At 39.2% G+C, this 24,293-nt stretch overlaps 1 protein-coding gene across 1 annotated transcript in view; it reads right to left on the reverse strand.

The window, feature by feature from the left end:
* The window catches only part of NYAP2 (neuronal tyrosine-phosphorylated phosphoinositide-3-kinase adaptor 2), a 201,954-nt gene that overhangs the window by 34,646 nt on the left and 143,015 nt on the right, over positions 1 to 24,293 (reverse strand). The window lies entirely within an intron of this gene.

Here is a 24,293-nt window from a genome sequence, read left to right on the forward strand (position 1 = left end):
TTCTATTCCAACTGCTGAACCATGGAAATAATGAAAGGTGATCACGGCAGATTAATTAGGCAGAAAAGACAACAAATTTAAACTCTAAAGGAGGCACTGCACTAAATTGCATTATCAGATGGGTATTAGAGCTGAAAGAGACCTCGGAAATCCCAGTCACAACAGCTCATCAAAAGCAAGGTGTGAGTGTATGTAATTGCTGAGGTCTGCCTGCCTTTGGGAGGGTAGCCCCAGGAAGGGGGAGTTCCCATCTCATGGGAAAGCTGGACACAACTGAGAACATATTTAATTGCTGGAAAGCTTTTATACAGTGCTCAAGTTGGCCTCCCTCCAAGCACCACTATTTGTTGGTTGTTGGTCGTCCTGTTTCTGGAACTACTCAGAGAACTAGTCTAATTCTGTGTTTAAGTAAACACCCTTTAGAATCCAGAGTGAGGGAGTCTGTCTCCCCTTGGTCATGTCATCTTCAGAATACAAATCTAGAACTCTCGCTCTCCTGGTCACCCTGACCTGGACAATAATTGCATGTGATGGTGTCTTTTAAAACTGCGGGGTCGGGCTTCCCTGGTGGCACAGTGGTTGAGAGTCTGCCTGCCGATGCAGGGGACATGGGTTCATGCCCTGGTGCGGGAGGATCCCACATGCCGTGGAGCGGCTGGGCCCGTTAGCCATGGCCGCTGAGCCTGCGCATCCGGAGCCTGTGCTCTGCAATGGGAGAGGCCACAACAGTGAGAGGCCTGTGTACAGAAAAAAAAACAACAAAAAAAAACCTGCGGTGTCTAGAGCTGATCAGAGCCAGACAGCCTGACATGGTTTACCTATGAGTCTAGGTGGGCGCTGGGGTCCTCCCTTTGCACTTCCATTATTCCACCTCCCGAGTCCCCAGAGAAAAGAGGGCAAAGGCTCCCCTGTCTGCGCAATGAAAGGGCACCAGGGAGCAGGGGCAATTTTTAAACTTTTTATGATTGCTTCTCTCATGTGAACTTTGTCATTTGGGGTCAGTTATGTCAATTCCAACATCTAAGGGATGCCTTCTCTTCAAATATATATAAAGAACAATAGCTCAGGTATCTAGAGATTCCATGGTTTTAAAGAAAACCAGAAAGAAAATCCAGGTTTGTGTTAAGAAGGCAAATAAAGTAAAACCTTGGTTTTAATAAAATAAATGAGGTACATTATTTAATAAAATAATAAAACAGATGAGGCACATGGAAGTAGGATAGACTTTGCAAAGAATCCTAATCATTTGACACATTTAAAAAGAGCTCAGAGCTTTTACACAACTTGCTCAAGGTCACACAAATGACAATTAGTAAAAACCTGATCAAGGTTTCCTGACCACCACCCAGCAGGTGTCTCTCACCCTAAGACACAGGAACTCACATACTGACTTATATTCAAAAGTTATTTTTTCATGGTTGCAAAGGATGACGCTTATTCATAGGGCAGAAAAATAAATAGAATTTTAAAGGCCATGTTTGGTCTTCAAAAACTCTCAACCAAATGTCCACATGATTTAACTACTCGCTTTTTTCAAGAGATTTTCTCTACCTAAAAAACCTTCACTGTAGTCATCAGGCATAGCTCAAATGTTGACATATTTTAGTAACACTTTCTTTAAGAAATTCTAGTATTGCAGGGCGATGAGAGACAATTTTCTCAAAGAACACAATCTATATTTTTGTTTGTTCTCCTAAGGCAGAAGCCAAGAGGACCTGTGGGCAAAGACTAGTTAGATGCTGACCAAACTGTTTGTTCTCTCTGAGCACCTAGAAAAATCATACTTCCCAGTATTCCTTCCAGTCAGGAAGAGCCATGCAACTGATTTCTGGTCATTAGCATGTGAGTAGAAGTGATGTACGCCACCTCCAAGTTCGGTCCTGAAACTTCCCACAAAACCTCATCCCCTTGCATCCCCCTCCAGCTGGTTGGGATTTTCTGAGGTCCTAGATGCTGGAAAAGCCATCAGATGGAAAATCCCCAATAACTAAGGGGAGAATAGTCTATTTTCCACTGAGCCCATTAATTCACATGTCTGTGACATATGTGGTGGTCTGTGGTGGTCTGTGACATGAACAAGGTATAAGTTGTATTCTATTAAGCCCCTGAGGTTGTGGAGTTGTTTGCTATAGCAGTTGGACTACTCTACTACAGATTTCAACAGATAGAATTTCTCATTTTCTCTCCTGTAAAATATATTCTAAATATAAAATCCTTGGTAATTCCCTCATGGCCCAGTGGTTAGGACTCAGCGCTTTCATTGCTGGTGCCCGGGTTCAATCCCTGGTTGGGGAAATAAGATCCTGCAAGTCTCACGTGGCGTGGCCAAAAAATAATAATAATAATAAATAAATATAAAATCCTTGAGTTTCTAATGAGGACATTTGTACTGGCATACTGACGGAAAAAAGAAGGGCAGAAAGGTAAGTTAAATTGCCAAATATGGTAAAGGAATTCAGCAAGCAATGCTTCTCTCTTAGCTCTAGTTATAATAAAACACTTTACAAAACTGATAAATACATCTTTATTGAGTATGCAATAGATATTTTATACACTATGGCTTCAGTAAGTATGTGCTGAATGTACAAGTGGATGAGCGTCTGAAATCATCATTCAAATAGCTTATAGATTTTATTGATATTAATTTGAATGAAGATGTCATCCAATTTTTTTCCAAATAGTTTTTCATCCAAAAGAGTAGCAAAGAACAAAATCTCTAAGAAATAATTTTTAAAAAAGATTATTTTTTAAATATTCACAAAGAAAATATTGACCATTTCTTCAACATAAAAATAATTTAGATATAAATAGATACATTTAGAAAAAAATTCTAAATAAATTAAAATATTTTTCTCAGAACTATCAAAGCAGTAAACCATTGTGGAATGGGGTTGAGATGATCTGGAAGCCATTCTCAGGTCAGTTCAATAAAACAATTCTCTTGAGCCTTGGTTTTCTCAGATACAATTATAGATTTGAAATAAATTATTTCTAAGTATCCTTCTAAGTCTAAAATTTTATACATCTATGATACTAAAGTTCCTACTAAAAGCAAAATAGTTCATGAGGTTTCAATAATATGATTATATCTGTTCTAAAATATTTATTTCCACTTTATACTTCAGTGTTTTACATTCTTCAAGGTGATTTTTGTAGTTTAATAATTCCCCTTCCAAACAAAACACAGTAAACTATAAAATAAATAAGAGAAAGTGAGCTCTTTAAAAGCACCAATGATTTGTTTAGGATCATCAGCAAACCCAGAATCCAATTTTTTTTCTTAACACTTGATTAGAAGAAAATAAGGGTCCTGGTATAAAAAATACAGATAATACCCTCAATGTTTTCCCTCGTCAGTAAAAAGGAAAGTGAATGTTTCCTAGTCACTACTGGAAAGGCGGGAATGACAGTTACAAACAATGTCTTATAACACCAGCAACAACATTTTGAATTAAGCTTCTATGTAATCAGTGGCTAGAATAGGTCAGAGGCTGCACTAGACTCTTTACAAATAATATTATCAATCCTTCCCAGGCAGGTGTGATGATTTCCTTTACTGCTAAGGAAAAATGAGGGTCGGTCCTCTTGCTTAATAAGCTCCCCAAGGCCAGTTGGCGGTGGACAATTGGAGGAGTCAGGATTTGAACCTGGGTCTCTCTGAACAAACAGCCACAGCAGTGAGGCTTTGTTTTGCTTGGTTTCCTTTTGTTTGGATTCGTATAAGGAGGATTATTTACCTTATTTAAAAAGAATCAATAACTTTCTTTTTAGAAATGCGAAGATTGTAGAAACAGGAAATTCATATGATGAGATTTGGGAGAAATCAATTGTCAATCTAAATCGTGTAAATTACAAACAACTCAGCTTCTGCGACACATCAACATACAAATTATAAAGAAGTTCACAGTAGTTTTCAGATGGGAAGTAGATTGGATTAATACTCCTGCAGCATACTGTATAATCCAAACCATAGGTATCAAGAGATATTTATCAATAACACTGAAACAAGTCAGAAAAACCAAGAAAGTGCATTTTCTAAGACTGGTTTGAGTAGTTCACTCAAAAATATTTTTTTGGATTGCTTTGAAAAAATAAATGGCCAGTGAAGAAAACTATATATTTTTTCTGTATTGTATTCAATTAATGATAAAATGTACATGCCTCGCTCCATCTGTGTAAACATCTTGCAAGCCAGGCACTGTTGACAGTGAGAGAATAGGACAGCGAACTAAAACACCATGACATCTACTCACATGGGGCTCCTACTCTAAGAAAGAGAGAAAACAATTACATGAACTAATACAGTCAGTATTTGAGAGATGGTGGAGTATAGTGAAAGTGTCTAACAGCTCATTTTCCTAGTAGAGCAGTCAAGAAATCTTGATTGAATAGTGATTCAACAAGTGACAAAGGGGAGGCTGAGGAAGGGCTCCATGAGTTTTGCAGCCCGGGAAAACTAACTGTTCAATGCACACACAAGTTGGAAGAGAGAAAGAGGGTCTGCCCAACTACAGCAGAGAGAGGAAGAGGAGGGAGGTACTAAGTGAGGTGGAGAGATAGAGCTGGGTCAGATAAACAAGGTCTCCTTGGGGCAAGGGCTTCATTGCAAATTCTGAGAGCAAAGGAAAGCAACTGAATGTTTTTTTACAGCGATAGACCAAAAAAATATATTAAGACTTTTAAAAGATCACTCTAGCTGCAGCAGCGTAGAGAAGGGACTGATGTCTAGTCTTGTAAGTATTGGGTTGGCCAAAAGGTTCGTTCAGTTTTAAGTAAAAATAAAAGACACATTTTCGGGCTTCCCTGGTGGCGCAGTGGTTGGGAGTCCGTCTGCCGATGCAGGAGACACGGGTTCGTGCCCCGGTCCGTGAAGATCCCACGTGCCGCGGAGCGGCTGGGCCCGTGAGCCATGGCCGCTGAGCCTGCGTGTCTGGAGCCTGTGCTCCGCAGCGGGAGAGGCCACAACAGTGAGAGGCCCGCGTACCGCAAAAAAAAAAAAAAAAAAAAAAAGACACATTTTCATTTTCACGAAGAACTTTATTGAACAATGTGTTCACTAACCGAATGAACGTTTTAGCCAACCCAATACTTATTTGTCCTTGATAAAAAATCTTTAGAGGGAAATGCGTGAAAATGAGGGTTTTGACTGGTTCTTTCCAGACTTTTCCTAATGGAGTGATATAATGTTCCCCCAGCCTGTATTGCATTTCCATCCACAATATATTCTAAAACTTGCTTCTAGTCCAGCTCCCTTTTTTTCTGCATCTCAAGCCCAACCAGCTTGCTGAAACCTCAAAGTCTATCAATTAATGTGTTCATATAGGTGAAAGGCAAATTCTGCATGGCATTAACACCTACAACTCTTAATGGACTATACGTATTATTCACAAAATGCTTTTACAGTTGAATAAGTTGGGGAAATGCTGGGCTACACAAAGTTAAACAGCCTTGTTCTCTTAAGATTTCTTCAAGTCTTTAACAAATTTTTGTACATTGTGCCTGTCTAGGAGGTTGATATAAACTGCAGTTTCTTGAACTTATTCTCTAGGGCATTTGTTTGTTTGCTTGTTTGTTTCTCCCTACTCCAAGAAAAATCTCATGGCTTCTATAGCTACACAGAATGTACTCTGGAAAATGAATGGGTGGCCCCCTGACAGCCTGCTGCTAGTAGAGATGAGGTTGGAATTCAGACTCAATCTCATTCTATAACATAGTTTTGGAGAAAAAATAAAACCCTGGTATGCAGTCGAAATTTCCAGTTATTTACTTTTTCCTTCTCACTGTTATGGACCTGGACTGTGCCATCCCCCTGACCCCAATTCATTTGTTGAAGCTTTAATATTGAACGTGACTGTCTTTGGGGATACAGCCTTTAAATAGGTAATTAAGGTTAATGAGTCATAAGGGTGGGATCCTAATCCAATATGACTGGTATCCTATTCATAAGAAGAGGAAGAGACACCAAGAATGCACACCCACAAGGAAAAAGCCACGAGAGGACACAGTCAGAAGGCAGCCATCTGCAAGCCCAGGAGAGAGGCCTCAGGAGAAACCAAACCTCTCGATACCTTGATCTTTGAATCCCAGCCTCTAGAACTGTGAGAAATAATTTTTTATTGTGTAAGCCACTCAGTCTGTAGTAGTTTGCTTTGGTAGCCCTAGCAGACTAACATACAACTGTACATGAAACCTTAATCTAGTTCTGCTACTCTCTAGATTTTAATTAAGGTAAGGAGCAATATGAAGAAATGAGTGGAGGAAAACAGATGTTTGTCGACTAACTGCTCTGTGATTACAAAATTCTCATTTTACTGATGAAGAAACCAATACATGCTGGTGAACAATAAGGCCAAGATGTGACTCCCAATGTGCCTGACTCCAGTATGCCACCTTTTCCTTCTGAAATCCTATTTCTTTATTTTTAAAATGTGAGTATCATACAATATAAGATCACTTTTAAGGACATTTCCAAATATCAAATACTATGCTGTTATTTACATTTTATATGATTGAGTTTCATATCTTTTATTTGGAGCAAATTTAAATAAAGACAGTGTCACCCTTAGCCCGAGGCAACCAGGGCCCCTGTCCTGGGCACTGAACTTTGGAGAATCTCATTCTGATTCTCCTCCTGATGCACCCTCACCATGGGGCAAGGAGTCTAGGAGGCCAAGAGCCTGTGTCCATCCAGAACCTGCATCCTCTCCTTCTAGACCTTTCCTCATACACCCTGAACCCCAGATCTTCCTGTGTTAATAGTCCCAAGCTGGTTTCCAGGCTCTTTCCTTGAGTGTGTCTTCCCCCAGACTGATCCTAACAACAAATTCCCAGCCTGACAAAATAGCACAAGCAAATACTTTCAAACAAAGGGTAGAGAGGAACGATGCTTCAGGTTCTATAATACATTCAGACTGTCTAGAAAAAAGGCTTTATATCAGGAAAGAATGGGATCTGAATTTACATAGAAAGGGAGAAACAAATTAAGGAGGGTTTTGAGGGACAGGCTTCAGAGTTTGTACTTATTTTTGAGGAGTAGAGTATGGTGATGTCATCAGTATTAAAGGAAGATTCTCCCAGGAGAAGTGTGCAAGAACCAGGAGGACAAAGTGTAAGGAGTTATCCCAGGCCAGTGTTTTATTATCAGCACCATCTTATCTCTGGACATACGAAATCCCCAGAACTCCTGATATCACTACCTTACCATTCTGATGGCATCAACTTCTTAAACATCCTTTTCACTGTATCCTACAGACATAGATACAAAGGTGCAGAAATATAAAATATTTAGTTGCATATCTTTTTATAAACAATTTTTAGTGTTTGCATCCAATGCAGATGAACCTGTGACTATCGACAGATGAAGATCATTTTTTTTTTTTTGGGAATTCAAAATCTATCATCTGTTCAATGACAAGATAATCATTTTTTATTAACCAACCTCATTGTCTGGTCTTAATCTGATGTCAAGATTTAGAGAGAAAAATATCAGACAAGGTTACATTGAGATTTCATTAAATAACTGCCCTGAACCCAGAGTCAATTCTCTGCATATTAAAAATGGAACATAATTAGGGAAAGTGTCCTTATTGTTCGACAATCCTTTTTACTTCAAAATAGCGCATAAAATGCAAATGTCTCCCTATAATTTACCACATTAAATATTTATGCCCACAGCTCTCTACAGCCCCCATAATGCCAATGGTGGCCTTTTTGTTTTTCTTTCCCATTTAAAATGACAGGACTGCAGCTCATCTTACCTCTCTCTACCTCTAGTTCTTCACGAATTTGATAGAGAAGCTACCAATAAAAATCTCTTAGTGGGACAAAAAGAATACTAAAATACTTGACAATTCTAAATTAAGAGTTTTAGGGTTATAAAATCTTTAAACCTGGATCAGTCACACATTTTCGGCTTAGGATGTTTTAAGATATCTACATTTTTTGACAAATTCCGAAATCATATGCAAACAATTATAGAAGACCTGACACTAGTGTCATGCTTAAGTAGGACACAAGGCAGCAAATTAACATAAAGCTAACAATCTAAAAAAGAATCTTCTTGAAGAAAGGAGGCTGTAGGGACATGAACATATGTGAGCTTTACATTTTTCTCCTCCTACTGTCCCAGTCACAGTAATACTGAATAGAGACTGGCATAGTACAAAGATGTCTGGATTTAATTATTTGGGAAACTTGACCCTGGTAATGGTTCTGCCATCATACAGGTGACACTTGTGTATGTTGTTTTACTTTCTCTGCTTCTGTGTACTCATGTCTAAAGGGATTTAGACCATAGCATCTCTAAGATGCTTTTTGGATCTGAAATTCTATGGAAAAAAAAGAAGAGGCCACAACTTAAAATCTTACACTCTTTCCTCAGTTTAAAGGGAAATGGGATTCACGTGCACCTAAATACATTACAGAAATGTTATTTGATGAAAGTGGCCCACTACTGAAGGACAATGTTCTTAAAACTATAATTTTGGCCTGCTTTAAAGGGATTTTCAAACTAATGATAGCTTAGCACAGGACAGAAGAGGGGTGGTTTTACATACAAAATAGCCTTAGGTGCTGCTGACAACGCGAACAATCACAGAGCCAAAATGCAGAAGAAATGATGTCAAGTCCGAGGAGAAGTAACAATGGCATGCGCAGAATAAAGAAACCATGGCTGTAATTCTGAGTTGCCCTTTTATGAGATATTCAAGAGGATGTGGCTTTATGAGCAGAAGCACTGCTTACTAAGGCCATTGGGAGAAAGTAGACCAATTATCTACTGGAGGCAAGGAATCCAAATTAACGTTTTCTTCTATAGGAAACAAAAATGTGGAATTCTATTGATGCCGTTACCATTTGTTTCTATCTATTTTTTAAATGGCTATGTCAGAATAACCCTTCGAACAATAGGAAAGAAAGAATGACTAGCAAGATCCATGTAATACTCTTGTTACCAGACATATAAAGATTGGGAGGACTTCTGTAATATAGAGCATTTTTGTGTCCTCAAGACTGAGTTAATGTGCACAGGAAATTACTATTAGACGTTTGGGATCAAAACTGAAGTTCCGGGGCTTCCCTGGTGGCGCAGTGGTTGAGAGTCCGCCTGCCGATGCAGGGGACACGGGTTCATGCCCCGGTCCGGGAGGATCCCACATGCCGCGGAGCGGCTGGGCCCGTGAGCCATGGCCGCTGAGCCTGCGCGTCCGGAGCCTGTGCTCCGCAACGGGAGAGGCCACAGCAGTGAGAGGCCCGCGTACTGAAAAAAAAAAAACAAAAAAACAAAAAATACTGAAGTTCCTGTTGCATGGGTTATTGCCACATTTTTACAGAAATGGCCTGGATGTTGTTGGAGGATATAAAATCAGTACTAATAATGCAGTGCATGGATTCATATCAGCAATTTGGAAACCAAGTGCAGAGGATTCATACCTCTTAATGCCACCATCTGGGAAGTCCCAGCCACAGCATTTTACAGTGTAAACGGAGTCGTCTTTGCGTTATGAGACCCTGGGTGCCAGTTCGGACTTAGCTCCTAATTAACTGTGAGGCCTTGAGCAAATCACTTTTGCCTTCTGAGCCTTTATTTGCTTATCTGTAAATGAGGCACCTGGGCTCAAGGATCGTCAGGTTTAGGATTCTGTTGATAAGTACCAGAACACATTCTATACTGGAGGTTTCTGTCCTAACATGTCGGAAACTCTTGGAGAGACTTCAGAAAGTATCCATGCCTGGACCACAATTAAATTAGATCACTGAGGGTGGGGCTGAGACACTAATCATTTTTAAAAGCTCCCCAAGAGTTTCTAAAGTAAAGCTGGGGTACAAAACCACTGTTCTATAATTAATGGAATTTTTTTTAGCAATATTTAACATACTTTTCATTATTCTTTTTGTAGACTGGCACGGTCCTTTATTTCCCCAGTTTTCCCTGTTTTAGCTAAAAGCATTTTAATTATCCTTCTTTACCCAAGAGAAAGGAAAAAGAGCCGGAAAAAAAGACACGAATCTATTTTATATTTATTAGAATTCTTTGAAAAAAATTTTGTAGGTGGAGGAGAAAAATATTTGATCACATCAAGTTTTAAGATGATCCCCATCATATTTTCTTCTTTCTTTATTCCTTCCTTCCTTCCTTCCTTCCTCCCTCCCTCCCTTCCTCCCTCCCTCCCTCTCTCTATCTTTCTATCTTTGTTTCTTTCAGTTATGATTATTCCCCATCTTCATAAATAAGGAAAGATTGAACTGCCAAAGCTAAAAACACATAAAAGCAACCAGTGAGTGGGTGAGAATTTGTTGTTGAATTTTTATTCCTTTTCTTGACTTTTTCAGCTAGGCTGCCTTTTTTTTCGGTACGCTTTTTTTTTGCGGTACGCGGGCCTCTCAACTGTTGTGACTTCTCCCGTTGAGTAGCACAGGCTCCGGACGCGCAGGCTCAGCGGCCATGGCTCACGGGCCCAGCCGCTCCGCGGCATGTGGGATCTTCCCGGACCGGGGCACGAACCCATGTCCCTTGCATCGGCAGGCGGACTCTCAACCACTGCGCCACCAGGGAAGCCCTAGGCTGCCTTTTAAATGATAAGGAAACCAGCAATTTAAGGAAGATAACTAACTTATTTATATAACCCGCAATCATTAGAAGATTAAAAAGACATTGATGTAAGATAGCCAAAAAACATCATACTTACTTCTCAGTGTTGTCTGTTTTCTATGCCTATGATTTTTTTAAAAAGATCATAGTTCCCCTTTTTAATTTCTGAAGGAGAGACAAGCTTTTCCACTAGTAGGTGGGAGGTGTGTGGGTAGTTGAATACATGCACAGGTGCAATCGACTTTAATTAAGACTCAAATCATTTTAACAGGCAGATGGAAAAATGCTTCAATCTTCTTTTAAAGTAACAGAGGCATTCAGGCACTAAAAATATTAATGCATGGGAAGAAAAATATCATTTCCATTCTTCCTGAAAGGTGCAATTCTGAAAACACATTCATAAACGTTTCTGAAGCAAACACTAAATGTTAAGAAGAATAGTTTCTCCATCACAAAGGGTAATATGGATAATTAATTTCTATGAAAGTAAATGCAAAACTTAACATTGTTGAAATCACAGTTACTAATAGCCATATTTGGGGGGATTAAAGAAATCAGCTATTAAAGTTTCATAAGAAGAGCATGGCAGGAATAGTAATCCTTTTAGGGATAATATAACTGATGGCTACAGAAATGACTGCACACTGTACATTCTTGATAGTAAACCATAGATTCTTTAGATAAACACAAAGAGAGAAATGGTGTTTGGGAATTATTGTTGGATAATCTGGAATTTTTCATAGTATTCTTGGGGAAAAAATACACATGTGAATTTGAAGAAAGGAAAAAAATTGTTTGGGGATATTATCAATTAACTAGATTTGATTTTTTCCCCCAAGATGTTATTTTAAATGAAGTTAGTCAAGAAGATGAAATAAAGCTAAAAGTAAACTAGTAGAAATATATTTAAATGTTGCTAACTTAATATGTAGAGGACACTTAGGAAAGCTGAAACTCTTTTCAGATTATGTTTCTACATAACATTCTATTTGTGCTCAAGTAACAAAATCTCTTTATAGTTCAGTTTCTCTGTAATATAAAGGAGTTAACAAGAATATTTCTGAGGCCCAGCAAGTTTTTATTGAGATTCTACTGCGTGATTCATGGTTTAAAGACAGAGAGTAAGAAATCAATGATTTACTTCTCCACTTGTTCTTTTTGAAGCCAAGGAAGGTAAGATACAAAAATTCTTCTCTGGATCTTTCATGGGCAACATCATTTCATCTTTCAATCTTTCTCCCTTTCTCTTCTTTCCCTCTCTCCTTCCCTCCTTCCCTCCCTCCCTCCTTCCCTCCCTCCCTCCCTGACTCCCTTTCCTTCTATTTTATGCCAGTCTCAGCCAATCTAGTAACCAGTATTGTGGTTGGACCAGCTCTTGTGGTTCTTATTACGATTGCAAGATTTCCTCAGCAATAACCATCAGGAAACTTTGGAAAATAAAAAAAGGTTTGTTACTCACAGGCTCTGGAAAGCACACGGCACCGCACAGAGGGAGAAGGAGTACGTACGGGCCTGGGGTTGAGGGTGAGGGCCTGTGGTTTTGTGGGCTCACTCTTTATTGGTGAATTTAAAACATAGCAGCACTCCTGGGCATATATCAGGGGAAAAACATGGTTCATAAGGATACATGCACCCCAGTGTTCACTGCAGCGCTGTTTACAATAGCCGAGACATGGAAGCAACCTAAGTGTCCATTGATAGATGAATGGATAAAGAAGATATAGTATATATATAAAATGGAATATCACTCAGCCATTAAAAAGAATGAAATAATGCCATTTGCAGCAACATGGAAAGACCTGGAGATTACCACACTAAGTAAGGCAGACAGAGAAAGGCAAACATCATGATACCGCTTATATGCCGAATCTAAAGAAAATGATACAAATGAACTTATTTACATAACAGAAACAGATTCACAGACTTAGAGAACAAACTTATGGTTACTGGAGGGGGTGGGGAGGGATAGATTGGGAGTTTGGGATTGACATGTACACACTACTATATTTAAAATAGATAACCCACAGGGACCCACTGTGTGCTACAGGGAACTCTGCTCAGTATTCTGTAATAACCTAAATGGGAAAAGAATTTGAAGAAGAATAGATATATGTATATGTATAACTGAATCACCTTGCTGTACACCTGAAACTAACACAACATTGTAAATCAACTATAATCCAACAAAAATTTTTAAAAAAATGAAATGATATTAAAAGGTTTTTTAAATCTACAAACTAAAAAAAATAAGAAATAAAAAAATGAAACACAGCAAGAGGAATTTGAAGCCCGGAAAGAGAAAAAACAAGTGGGTCCAAATGGTCAGTTATGAAATTAACCCAGAACTCTAAAACAAAGGAGCTTGGTGGGGGCAGGGCTGGCACTACGGCTACGCAAGGCAGCCACCTTTGAGGCAGATGCCTCTGCCGTCAAAGCTTAAGTCAGACTCCCGTCCCCTCTTTTCAACTCTCGTCATCACCTTTCCTTCACACTCTTTCACATAAACACACATATGAAGCAGGTACAAACTGTTTAATCACAAAGTACCTCAGGAACAGAGGTGTTTCTTTTTCATTTCTTGTGAATTAAATTTAAAAAAAAAAAACAAAAAGCAGAAACGAAACCTGGATGTTATTCCTTATTTCTGATGTTAACCAATACTCTTTATTACTCTGATCTCTTGTTTCATAAGTTATCTGGTAGCAGACTTCTTTGTGGTAAAAGCAATCTGAATGATGAATAAGGCCTCAGAGAATTCCGATATCCATTGATCTGGGTTAGGCTCATGGGTTAAAAGAGGGGAAGGAAATAAAGCAAAAAGAAAAGGGGTAGCAGGAGGATGAGGACAGAGCAGTATTTGCAACACTAGATTCTTTTGTATGCCTCCAACAAAAACCACGTGTCTCCTGAGGGTCACCAGACCCAGTCCACTGGAGTGAATCCAGAATGCCCAGGCTCTTGTGAGCTTCAGAACCTAGGGAACTGTTGTGACATGGGCCAGGAGCGCCAGAATGGTACAATGCAGAGGCAAGGGAGAGAGAAGGCATTTTTGTAAAATGCCAAGTTCTAAATCTGCCTGTCTCCTTTACTATCGATATTTATGCCTTTGTACCAATGTGTTTTGAATTGCCAAGTCTACCCCCAGAAGGTGCCCTCTCCATTAATATATGGACCTCTCGTCTTCATTTGAATTATTAGGTTTTATTGCTCGACACTTCAAAATAAAGATTCTAGCACCTGGAATAGTGCCTGGCACAGAGTAGGTATTTTATAAACAGTCATTGAATGAGTGAAAGACTGAACGAATGCATATACATGGTTAAAACACTTATGCATTAATAGCATCAAAAAGAATAAAATACTTAGGAATAAACTTAACCAAGGAAGTAAAAAACATGCACACTGAACATTACTTCTTCCATCAATTTCACCAGCTCTCCCCACTCTAGCTTAGTATTCCGGAATTTAGTGTGAGGCCAACCCTCCACTTCCATCAGGTTGCACAGCAAGTCCTTATGTGGTTGTATGTTAACACTTGACAGGAACTTATCTGATCTTTAATAGGAGCCCCTCTCCAGATGGAGACCCAGTGTGCTCTACCATACCCTGAGGACTATTGATCCTCTGACAAGCTGGTTTTGATTCCTGTTCCTATTTCGTGCCTTACAATTCAGATCCCTAACATACAAGTCTTCAAAAAGTTTTGCTATATACCCTAGGTTCTTACTTTCAAAATTGGACCTTATTCTGGTGGTTTCAACTTTTCCTTTTGGTGGATTATATTTGAGTGCAAGTGGGTGCCTTTTAGGCCTTTCTTTCCCTTCCTCGGTCCCAGACCTAGGGGTTTCTGTTCATTTGAAGCCACTACAGATGTAACTGACCCAGGAGCTCACAATCTCCCAGGGGCACAAAATGCAGGTCTGGCTTCACTTCTCTGGCTCAATAGCTTCCACGGTCTTCTCTCTTCTTAGAAGAACTTTTAAAATTAATAAAGAAAGAAAGAACGCTGAAGCCCAAGGAAACATACATTTTACACAACACAGATTATGAGCTGGCCTCCTTAAATGTCAGCTACGCATGAGTCTCTCTAAGTCATCCATTGATTTCACATGGAAGTAGGTCAGGACTGCTTTTAACTGGAGAAGCCTCACGCTGCAGGTTTCATTTAACTATGTGGACGGAATATTAAAAATTGATGTGCAAAGCAGACCTCTGCTTAATTAGCATCTGGATAAAGTCTTTACTAGGAAAGCCATGGAAGTTAATAAAAAATGAGAAAATTGACAATGAAGTCTTTCAACAGCTATTTTTGTGTCTGTAGCCTTTTATTTATGCAAAGTATATGGATGGTCACTTCATGCCTTGCCTATTTATGCCAGTTAATCTGTATTTAGGAGGCTGGCATTCTTCCTCTATCTGGGGTTGCACACGCTTTTATACAAAATTTGAGTGTTTCTTGTTGCTTTTTTCTGATGTTGCATTTTTTCAAATGCTAAACTTCAAATCTGTTTGCATGTTGACTAACCACTTTAAAAGGAAAAGAGATTCCATTTGAATCTGCTTAGAAATGACACTTCACAAATCATCCTTTTAAGGGTCCCCCAGCTACATACTAAATATTTTTTTTATCTTAAGCACTTTGGATCTTAGGCTTCTACCTAATTCATTGGTTAATACTTATACCTTTTTTGGAAGCAAACGTTTTATTTTAAAAGATACATTTGTAAACAGATAAAGAAAAAAACATTCATTACATTTGAAAAACACATCAACAGCCAGTTATATTGCATTTTTTCCTTTGCTGATAAATCATCTTTGACAATCATCTTGCCATGTTGCCTGGCCCTTTGTACAATGAGGATGGGCTCTTTGTTCTCAGAGCTGCTCTTTACAGGGTCAGGGAAACTGTGCTCTCTCAGGTGTGATGTCTCTCCACCCTCCAGGCTTAGATATCATCCAGCAACCCAGAAACAGCCTGCCTCCTGAGGGGACATTCTGCCTAGCGCTTTATGCTCCTCGCAGGTAGGGGACGATCCGCTTAAGATGTCAGATCCTTTACCCAAGCCTAACTGAAAAGAGTTGTGCGAACAGTATGGACTCCCTGAAAATTTAATGCATTTTTTACCTTACTGCATTTTTGAAAATAAAATATTTATTCTTTCCCCAGATATCTAAAAATCAAACAATCACCTCTTATAGTTACATAGCCATCTATATTTTACAAAGTCTTTTCCTGAACCCAATTTTCTTCATTTTACACAACAATACTCTGAGGTGAATATGAAAAAACTGATACTTGGAGAGTTTGACTTGCCCTAAAAGTGAAGCTGTTCAGTGACAAATCCATCTATTGACCCTACGATATTTGATTTCTGTGTCTTTTCTATTCATTTATATCAGGTGACCCCCCAATCTACCTTCCATTATAATGATATTTTTTTAAGCTGGTCAAACAAAGGAATTTTAAAAATAGAAAATAGAGGTGAAATAGAAATAGAAATGAAAATAGAAATAGAAATGAAGATACTGTCTAATATTCCTTATCATCTTCTAGAAGTTAGTATATGGGCTCCACTCAGTACCATGTATAATCTAGCTGATGGTTTTCTATCTACAATGTAATATCGTAATACTGTTTCCATAACCATTTACTGAAAATCTATGCTATGCTATTTTTCATGCTCCCTACTCTTATTCTTTTATAAAATATTTAGATTAGATTATAAGTACTTCCTTTCATTTTCCTTGCTGAATGCTACCTGGTTTTATCAATCAGTAACAGGACTGATTTCCTGACTATTTTATGTATATAAAAATCATCTGAACCTGGGTCCTCCATTGATATTCCTTGGAGCAGTTGGTTCCTAAGTACTTTAACTAGTGTTGACCTTGGCATCCTATGCAGAACTCAGATTATTATCAATACCTAGTAATCATGGTAATTCTATTGGACTTGGCTATTAAAAAAATGTTAGCGGTGGAAAAATCAGTAAATCCAAAAATATAAGTTGGTTGTGTAAAATACAGTCATAGAAACCATGGGTACTTAAATAAAATATATAGTCTTTGCTCTCAAAAATGTACCGTTCAATTGTGGACGTTGGATACACATTCATTCAATTTAACCAGTCACTTGATCATTCAAGGAACACTTACTGAACATGTTCTCTGTGCCAGAAAAACGTGCTAGTTGTTGGGGGAAAAAAAATAAAAGACTTACTACTGTGTCCTGACCATTTAGTTGGAAAGACAAACAGGTAAATGCTAATCACAGCACTATGTCAGTCATGTGTCCAAAGAACTTTTTTATGTAAATAGAGGAGCAGAGTTCCCCAAAAAGGAAGCAGAAGGGACAAAGTTCAAAAAGGATTGTTAATAAGGATATCACAGTGCATGAGAACCAAGAGAAACGTCTTCAGATGGAGGAATCAACAATGTCTAATGTTTTGTGATGTTTCCTCTTCCAAGAGAGGAAAAGGAAAGGGGCCAGAGACCAGTTAGGAAGCCCTACGTGACTCTGGACTGAGCAGAAGAGGTTGAAGCCAGGTTGTAGGAAATTAAAGCTGGGACGGGAGACATGAAATGGAGGCAGCAGGCAAACACTCACTTGAAGGGTTTGGCCATAAAAAGGAAGTGGAGAATCATGGCTGGGTGTAGAGTCAAGAATTTTTTTTTTCTGAAACATCAATGGACAATTTTATTATCATTTATATTTAATGATCATAAATAAAGCATGGTTTAGAAGCCAAAGTGAGTTCTGCAGGCTTCAAGTGAGATTATCACTCAACCACAGAAGGACCACTCTGAGGCAATGTTTTAATTTCTTAGGTTCGAAATTTCTCTTAGACAAAAGCTCAGTCAAGTTTCTTTGACAATAGCTTGCCTCATTTTGACATAGCTCTCTTGTTAATCACAGCTAAGTGGTTAATAACTTATTAATCAGAGAATGAAAGAGGCAACTTTGAGATTCAGAATGTGAACCTGAATGTAGAGAGAATAATACTTTGCTTCAGCTCTGATCCTTCTGTTGCGGGCTGCTAACATCTAAATTCTGTCCCAGCTTCTGAGTTCTTGGAAATCTAGATTTCTTATTTGTGTTATGGGAACAAAACCCACATTTGAATTCTCCACCCATAGCAATGTGTGTGGATCTATGGTTGGACAACACACGGATGCCCCCAATCTCTACTTTCTGACTCTTCCTATTGTTTTTCTATCCTTTTTCTTTCTTGACTTAATTATATCAGTTCCATCTGTAACAAGGGAATAGATGCAAAAAATTTCAAGTGATATTTTATTGAATGTAACTGCAACCTGACCAGAAGAAAAGGTAGGGGAAAGTATTCTTTCTACCTTCACTTGTCAGAAGACTATTACAGACTTTTGCATTTGAAATTTTTCCTTTAAGTTCAGCTGTTCTGGGTATACCTGGCTAGGCAGGATATTCTGCTTCAAAATCCATGTTACTAACCCTCCTTCCTCCCCTCTTAGATTCTTTACAGTATTTTTCCTCCTTTCATTTGGGAATAGCAATAGCCCAGATTCTTCAGCTGATTGGTTATTCTACCAGGAGTGGAACGTTTAATTAACCTAGCTCCCATCAACTAACAATAAAGAGTTGGCTTCAACTGAGAAACACCATGCACCACTAAAGACACTTCACTAAATTCATAATTGCCATCCATTTCCTGAATTCTGAAAACTGATGTTTTTGAAAATTAAAAAAGTTTTTCAAGTATTTTATAACTTAAACCCATTTTTACCTGGAAACACATGCATTTAAGACCACCAGTTACATAGTAATAGCTCTCTGGATTTCTGCAGTGCTTTTTCACCAAGGAGGTTAAATGACTTGAATGTGTTCTTATTCTCTTGACTATCTGAGTTCAATAATGAACAATGTTAAACAGGAGAATTCCTTCTTTAAAATGTTAGTCTCTATTATTTCTTCTGAAAAAAATGCATCTTTCTATCTCCAAATGTTGAGAAATGACCAATTTTCTCAGCTATTTGTTTGTTCAGGAACTGGTGACAATTTAACATCTACAAAATGGTCCACATTTAAATGCTTTATGGCTATATTCTTTATATCCTTCCCCTAATAAATTTGCCTAGAATGAAATGGGCATTCTTTTAAACAGGACATTTAAGAACAAAAGCAATGAATTCAGCATAGTTCCTTTTTTGGCTGAATGACTATATTGATTTCAGTGTAGAATTTTCTAAGTTGTAGGATCCGACTTTTTTTTTTATTTAATAGTCAAACATTTCTCTTATGGCTTTTGTTTCCTCAAGTGCAATAGCCCTCTCAAGTCACTATGCCTATCAATTCAACAAATTCAGTAAATACTTACCACGTATCAACTTTGCGGAAGACTGCATTGAACCAAGTGCTACATGAAAAAAATGATGAAAAGATATGGCCCTCGATCTCCCTAGCCATATGTCTTAATGGGGAATAAGACAGGGAAAAAAAACCTCTACAGTAGGTCAGGATAAGACACACACCATTACAGATGTATAAAGTGCTCCCAGAGTTTGAAGGAGAGATTATCTGTAAACAACAGCACAAAACAACTCGATGAAGAAGGAGGTGGAATATAAACGGGGATCCAAGCTTTAGATTTTGTTTTATGGAGTTACTGGGGAAGTCCTTTCAGCAAGGGAGAGCAAGGTCAGACAGAAAGCTTCAGAAACAGGAAATGGCCATTTGTTTGGGGATCTACAGCTCATTCGGTAATCCAAAGATGCATCAAACAACAGAGAAGGAAGAGATTCACAGTTTGAGCACTTAATATTCTCATCTGAAAAGTGAGAAAACTATGGCATTAAGAGAGGAACTGACTTATCCAAAGTCTCAAAGCTTCTAAATGGTTGAGCCAAGATGAAAAGCATCTCTTGTGATATCCAGGCCCTGTCCAAACCTTCTAGATCATATTAAAATGTAGGACAGATGCAAGGAACTATGATATGACTGATAGGAACCTCTTATACCTAATATTTAATTACTCATAGATGTCAAACTGTTGGAAACACATGATGTCAAATACAAATCAGAAATTGAATTTCCTGTTTGAGGTAATTCAACAGAAGAAAAAGAAATCAGCCCTAGTATATTGAATACAAACTGAGGAAATCTTGGTTTTAAAAAAAATAGACTAGTGTAGCTTTATGTCTGAATTGAAAATGTTTCTGAATTATTTCAATCTAAAGCAGGGAGGTTCTTCTTAATGGAGAAAATTGCTGATTAAATTGCTGACGAGAAATTGCACTTAAAGATTCAGCAGCCAGAGAATATAAACACAGGGGATAAACACGTCTGCCTGCATCAATCAAAGACAGCTGCAGTCTACCCCGAGAAAGGTGAGCAATTATTTATGAAATTATGTCTTCTTCAGTGATTCTATGTTGCAATCCTAAGAGAAATTGAATGAGGAAAGCAGACAATGTCATGGTCCCAATTAACTAAGGAGTCACATGCATTTTCAAAATCAAGGGATTTTACTTATACACTATTTAACCTCATCATCCTAAAAAAATTTTTTAGCTTTAAAAAATAATAGTTAAATATGCCAGCATGATCTTGAAGCACTGTGTGTGTGTGTGTGTGTGTGTGTGTGTGTGTGTGTGTGTTTTAAAGATGGGCATCTGACTCTGCCAAGTACACACTAACACAAATCTAAAGAGACAAGAGGTGATGCCGAGAAGCATTTTGCATAGGGCTCTTTTGGAGCTTTTGTTGTTTTACTAGATCAGCTTCTAGGTTAGTGATGCTAGGGCTCTCATTGCCTTTGGGCACTGGCTGATTTTTTATTTTTTTCTTAGGCACGGAGTGTTTTTTTCTCTTGGGGTAGCCCTGGGCCACCAAGACACTGCTTAATTATGGACAAGATTCAAGGATCTGTGGACAAAAGCCCTATATCCCTGGAGGATGAATCATCTATTTGGTGATCTATCATCTATAGCTCAGTATTGCAAACCTCTCAGACCAAAGGAATGTGCCCATACATCCTTAAGTTATGCTTAAAAGCATTAGGAACACTCACAGTCTCTTTGCCCAGGTCATTTAATTGTGAGGCCCACTGGGCAGACCACATCCCTTCAGGGGCCACTCAGAAGCCTGAGGTCCAGAAAAATCCCCTCGCAGTGACTAGGATATTCCAAAGTGAATTTTGGAGGGTTCTGAAAAGGATTTCCAGCCCCTTCCTAAGTTGATGACAACCACTAAGTGGTCCATGCTATTTAGGTACAGATCCAGGTTTCTTTGATCCAGCAGGTATCTCTGGGAGTGATAACAGTATGAGCCATTAGAGTTTTTGATGGTAACTGGTATATTTTAATGGCAATTGGGAGGGGAAAGAAATTAGGGAGACTAGTCAAGTATAGATAAAGTATCATTAAGACCAGAAACTCTGAAGCCAAATAAACTGGGTTCAAGTCTCAGATTTACTCCCTATGTGACCCTGGGTAAGCTGTGCCTCAGTTTTTCCCACCTTTAAAATAGCAGCGTTAATATCACCTGCTTCCACGTATTGCTATGGGGGTGGAATACAAGCAAAATGCTTAGAACCGTGTCTGGCAGAGAGTAAATGGCATAAAAGTAAGTATTGATATATGCTCCTATTGTTATGGAAGCATTCTGAAGGAAAAGCTTGGGGCTGCATTCTTTCCCCAGGACCTTACCACTACTTCTTGGATGAATTCCACTCTGGGCTTAGTTAGACTTGAAATTGTTTCTGAGGTAAACCTGTCTGAGGCAGAAGCATTTTACAAGAACCTCATCACCTCATTTCCCCATTAGCATTGTCAGCTCTAACTACTGAGATCCTTGGCCCAGACATGACAGTTAGACCTCCTCCTTGCTTTCATCATTCCTTCCAGCATCCCACAAGGAAGACTCCCATTCTCTTGTATTGCTCTCCTACATCGGCTAGATCATGGGGCTGGGTATCCTCTCTAAAGAGCACGCCCTTGTTCTGCATCATGGCTCTATCTGAAGGCTCCGCCCTGCTCTGGCTAGCCCTCCCACTTAAATGACCTGGACCCATCTAAACAGACCTCTGGGGTAAAAACTGCTGTTGGCCTGAGTCTCGAGTTCCCCTGCCTGTCTGAAGAACAGAAACAACTCCTGTCTGAAGTAGTTCTTACCAGTGGTTCTCAGATCGAAGTGTTGAGAAATTCTGATGAAGTAAATAACACAGACCTAGATGAAGGTTATAAGTAAGAACAAGAATGGACATTATTCACACATTGCCCACCGTGTGATACAATGTTAAACTCTCAAGGTCTCCAGAAGAATCTTGAGGTAGTGAAATACTTTTCCCTGCTGATCCAACCAGATGACCCTGACGGTTTATTTGCAAGTTGCCAACTAATCAGTAGCTTACTTAAGGAAAGGAAAACAACATTCACTCATTTCAAGTTATCTGAGTTTTACTTTTTCCCCTTCCTCTTCTTTCTCTTATACAAATTCTGTTTTTGACTTTGTTAGATGAAAGCAATGTGTTATAGGTTTCTCTTGCACACAAGTAAATGGTGTTGCTAATACTTAGCAGTATACCCCTGAGTTACTGTTAGATAATAGGCATAAATAGTACTGGGGATTGTCCTTAAAAAGTCATGATCCCAGGTCCAACCTCCAGGATTTCTCACTGAACAGGTTAATCTCTGATAAAGCCCAGGAATCTGTATTTTTAACAATAGGCAGGTGAATATAATGCAGGAGGTCCTTTGCCTGCTGTGGTTTGTTTTTTTTGGTTTTTAAACTTTTTTTTTTGGCTGCATTGGGTCTTTGTTGCTGCCCGTGGGCTTTCTCTAGTAGAGGCTAGCGAGTGGGAGCTATTCTTCGCTGTGGTGCGCAGGCTTCTCATTGCAGTGGCTTCTCTTGTTGCGGAGCACAGGCTCTAGGTGCGCGGGCTCAGTAGTTGTGGTGCTCGGACTCAGTTGCTCTGGGACATGTTGGATCTTCCCCGACCAGAGCTCGAACCCTTATCCCCTGCATTGGCAGGCAGATTCTTAACCACTGCGCCACCAGGGAAGCCCCGCCCACTCTGCTTTGAGTGACCCAAGGATGTTCCCTGGAGCATGCCCCCAGCGTCCTGGCCTGAGAGCATCCTCATAACCCAGGTGTAGGCTCAATTTTCCTTCTGAGCTACTAGAAGGAGTCTTGCTAAGGCAGAAACCAGTCTGAGGCCACAGTGTGGGGCTCTGAGCAGGAAGGCAAGCAATAAACAGCAGGAAAAGAACCTGACAAGAGTCATGGTTTTATTTAAGAAATTTAGCAGAACCTATAGGCCTTGGTCTTGCCAGGAAACCTCCTTGTCATACCCTCTGAGATCGCTTCAGTTATTCTGGGTGTAGCTCAACTCCTAAATGCCTTTGAAGGATCTGTGTGTTCCAGAGGTTCAATGTCCTGCCTCCCCCCAACTCTGGCCAGGTGGCTTCTAGTCACCACACACCCAGAAGTTCTGTTCAAATTCAACATGCTTGGAGGTGGGCAGTCACAGGCTGAAGGCTCACCCATTCCCCACAGCAAATGAAAGATCCAGACTCCTGGGTTCTCTTCCCTGCCCATCCCCTTTGCTTCTCTGTCCTACCCACTCCTTGTCAGTTTCTGCTTTCATAGGAATAAAAAGGAGAGAAAATAAAGTCCTTAGCTAGTGCGGTTGCTAGATTTTACTGAAAAAACTTACTTTCAATAGGCTAAACAAAAAGTGTAAGTTCTCCTAAAATAAAGTAACATTCGCTCCATGTTTCCCAGGACAGCTTAGTTCTTGGGAAGTGAACATCCCTGACCATCTCAGACATGAATCCAAGAACTTCATCCAAGACTTAGTAAATGGATTCAAGTGGCATTTGGAAGTCAAGGTCACAAAGTCCCTAACCTGAAGCCACACACTCGAGATAGATGAGAGGCTCCGCAGACAAGTTTGGGTATCTGGTTTCTTGGCCCACAACTGATTAATGGTGTGATAATACAATACAATAAGGAAAAGCATGAAAGGAGGATAGGAAAGAAGGGGAGGGTGCATCAATAGAGCTACCTGGAAGAAAGAGACGAGGCAGGAAAACCATGAGAAACAGACAGAAGAATTTAAGTGAACTTAAATGGTAGATCTGCAGAGGGTTAGTCAGCTATACAACCTCAAATAGCCCTCCTGAGGACACCCCAGTATCACAGTTAATCTATCAATGCTGCCCTGCTACTAAAGATGACAGGACAATCATAGCCACCCTTGTGTGAGGCCTCCCCTATTCAGGTCACCTTGATGGACACTTCTTGTGCGTTAGCACATAGCACACACACAGTGATGATCACAACGGTGACCCTGAATCATAAAGACGGCTAAGTGATATTAGCATACCCTTCCTTTTTCCTAAAAGTGGGATACTATAAACATACAGAAATGTGTTTTAAGAGATTTCCTTGCAAAATCATTGTTTTTTCAATTTAAAATCATTTTTTAATTAAATTGGTAAGAGTAAGTTGGATCAGTTGCTTCACCAGCAATGCCTAATATTTTAGGCATCGCTAGACCTCAAGTTACATGAAAACTGAGACAGGTATGTGTGTGAGGGCATGGAGGGCATGCGGTAATTTTTTGGTTTTATTTTGTTTGTTTCATGGTTCTTTTGGGTTGTTGTCTTTGGTTTTTTTTGCTGCTGTTGTTTCTTAAGAAAGTGAATGGAAAGGCAAAGTTTACAT

The sequence above is a fragment of the Aethalodelphis obliquidens genome, unplaced genomic scaffold (genome assembly GCF_003676395.1).
Source record: "Aethalodelphis obliquidens isolate GAN/ISIS:26980383/991018 unplaced genomic scaffold, ASM367639v1 scaffold2, whole genome shotgun sequence".
NCBI lineage: Eukaryota > Metazoa > Chordata > Mammalia > Artiodactyla > Delphinidae > Aethalodelphis > Aethalodelphis obliquidens.